Source organism: Aplysia californica, unplaced genomic scaffold, assembly GCF_000002075.1.
Source record: "Aplysia californica isolate F4 #8 unplaced genomic scaffold, AplCal3.0 scaffold00185, whole genome shotgun sequence".
Classification (NCBI taxonomy): domain Eukaryota; kingdom Metazoa; phylum Mollusca; class Gastropoda; order Aplysiida; family Aplysiidae; genus Aplysia; species Aplysia californica.
This window is the reverse complement of record NW_004797455.1, coordinates 554,303-557,449: the sequence shown is the minus strand read 5'-3', so window position 1 is coordinate 557,449 and position 3,147 is coordinate 554,303. Positions and strand designations below refer to the sequence as shown.

The 3,147-nt window shown below is 41.9% G+C and overlaps 1 protein-coding gene across 1 annotated transcript in view; it reads right to left on the bottom strand.

Annotated features, from left to right (window-relative positions):
• LOC101863512 (Kv channel-interacting protein 4) overlaps nt 1-3,147 on the bottom strand; it is a gene marked incomplete in the record, with an annotated part of 53,163 nt that overhangs the window by 23,595 nt on the left and 26,421 nt on the right.

Genomic DNA, 3,147 nt, shown 5'->3' with positions numbered 1-3,147 from the left:
AGAAAAAAAGAGAAAATAATTAAAAAATCGTATAATCTGACTATTGCGAATGCCATTGATACTACCAATCAAAAAGATAAGCTGTTTGAAGGTAATGCTCTGTTTTCTGTTGAAAAAACAAACAAACAAACAAACAATAACAGGTTCCGAAAAACTAAAGAACTCGATTTAGACATTGGAAAGAGATTGTCTTTGGGTACTCTTTGAATTCGACTTTTATGGTATACGTTTAGCAAAAGCCACCAAAGGAGAATATATTAAAAAATCTAGCGTATGCTTTAAAGCGCCAGGAAATCTTTCTGATTTGTACAGGATAATCTAATTTTCCCCCTCTCCCCTCCGCCAGCCTAACAAAACCCTTGTTGCAGGATTACCTCCGGAACATGGGACTTTGGTCTCGTGAAGGAACGAGAATTGAAAACCTCAGAGGGACACAAGCTCACAGCCCGACCCTCAGGGGGAAGAAGCAGCAATATCTTAAACAAAAGTCCATTGCTGGGACCTGTTCACGAGTTTTATCTGTTGTGTCATCTCTATGTGAAAAGGCCCTAAATCTTCATTCCCACTTTTGCTTATTTCTATGCTCCCAGATATGTCTGTTCATGCTCATGCTCTGGCGTAATTGGTCAGAACAATTTGCAGAATTTTGATACCATTAACGGGTCACGCTGGACAGCAGTGCAACAGGTCTGTGTTCGAATCTCAGACATGGTATTCCTGAAGCCTGGGTACTTATGATAGCTCCCAAGGCTTTGCACAAAATTACCTGGACACTATTGATGGTAGATGTTAATGAGAACCATCAGCTCTTACATATGCGCTCTATATCAAGATGGGCATCGAAAAACCAAAACCACACTATAATAATACACATATACTGTGACACCTGTGCAAGAGTAAGTACTAAGAGTCCTTGTATTGAAAGAATAAGCCTTGTCCTCGTTTAATAAAGCCGACTGTTTACTGGAGGTAAAGAGCGCTCTCTGCATATGAAGTAGAGGAAAACGCGTATGCGGCCATACACCGCACAAATTGTATGAACTTAATAGGGTTTACTTCCGTGTGTATATCAGAGTGACGTTAAATATTGGAGTACAAACATTCTCCGAAGTACAGTTATTACAGTCATAAAAGACCCGAAAGACCCGAAACGGTGTTCTGAACGATAAAACCAAATGCGCGGATTCTCCGTCTCTTCGTCTTTCGGAGGGCCAACAGGTTGAGTGCTTAGCTAACAAAGGTTTTCGAGCGATGGCAATGCCGTTGAGACAATGAAAACGGTGGTCAGGGTATGTTTCCTTGGGCAAGATATTTTTTTCCTTAACATGTCTAAGACAAGGTGCAACTCTGCGACAACCAGCAATCGTTATTGTGATCTTAATTGGAATTCACTTGCAAATGGTAACCATGCAGTCCCGTTTTGTCAAGGATTAATAAAATGTTTATTTCCCATTCTTTTCGTTTGTCTCTGAGCAGGCCGCTCCAAATGTGTATGTTACAAGTTTTCCTTGCTTAATAGCTCTCTCTCCCTCCCTCTCCCTCCCCCCCCTCTCTCTCTCTCTCTCTTATACACACAAACACTCTCTCTCTCCTTGTCTCTCTCTCTGTCTCTCTCTGCCTCTCTCTGCCTCTCTCTGTCTCTCTCTCTGTGTTTCTTTGTTTCTGTCTCTCAGTATCTTTCAAATTTACTGCCAAATTTTGCTTCCGGTGTAATGCTCTTAAAAGTTTAAAAGGAAGTTAATGTTTAATGAAGTGTTCAAATTTCTCATTCCACCTGCATACCTGTCTGCCTACCTGCCTGCTTGTCTGTCTGTCTGTCTGTCAGTCTGTCTGCCTGTCTGTCTGTCTGTCTGTCTGTCTGTCTGTCTGTCTGTCTGTCTGTCTGTCTGTTTTCCTGACTGTCACGTACCTTGCTCTTACATATTTCAGCTAAATGTCATTCAAATATCTATAGTACGCATATCAATGAAACCACTTCCCATAGAACCGTTGATCTTTTATGCATTCACCAGGGCTCCCAAGCTCATTTGAGTATGTATGATTATATAAATATCTGTGCATGTGCGGGTGCGAGCGGGCTCTCATATGGCCATAATTTCTTTCTAAAACAGTTAGCATTTCTGTCACTTATAAAGTATTGACAGGGTCGGGTAGTTGGCCCTCCGCCAACTGCCTCTTTTCGGAAGACTAGACTTGCGCACATTTAGTCGCCTCTTACGACACTCAGTAACACGGCAGGGGCTAATTCTTCGCTACCCCATAGTTAAACTTAGGGACCCCCCCACCTGCACTGGCGAAGCTGATGATGACGTTCGAAGAAATACCGCAAACATCTTCGCGTATTGGTAAAGGTCACATTATACGAAATATTCGCAGCATGATACAAATGCTCGTACGTACGTTATTGGCATGGTGAAAAATTCCATAAACATAACCAAGAATATAACACGTTCCAAAAGCTAGAATTCATCAATGAGAAAGCAAGACAGGCTCAGTGGTTTTCCCTTTCAAATTAATGTTTGTACACCCGAGTTATTTCACATTTATAAAGATAAGTAAACACATGAGCAAAACCAAAATATCCACGAAGCCCCCCCCCAAAAAAAAAAAAAATCCCCCAAAAACAAACACTTACACTTTCATATACACATGCACACAGAGAAACACAAACAGAAGCACACATACACCTGCTTACCTACCTACCTTCCTACCTACCTACCTACCTACCTACCAACCTACCTACCTACCAACTTACCTCCTACCTACCTACCTTCCTCCTACTTACCTATCTATCTACCTACCTACCAACCTCCTACCTACCTATCTAAATACCTACCTACACACATACAGACACCTTTGTTTCTCAAAAAGAACCCTTCCCTCCCCAAAGAGAAAACAGACCAAAGCAAGAGTTACCGAAGGGAGCACCGCTCACAACCAGACAAGGTGTGCGTGCTTTCTTATCTCTCCCGGATCTCAGTTCTCTCTCCCTCTCTCTGTCTCCCTCTGTCTTTGTCTTAAAGAACAAACATCCACCTTATTAATTACTTCTCCACCCTCCGTCCGTCTACCAATCCACCTGATCATCTGTAAATATACGGAGACACTGGCCCAGTTCTATATAATTTAATCTGTATAGTGTATAAA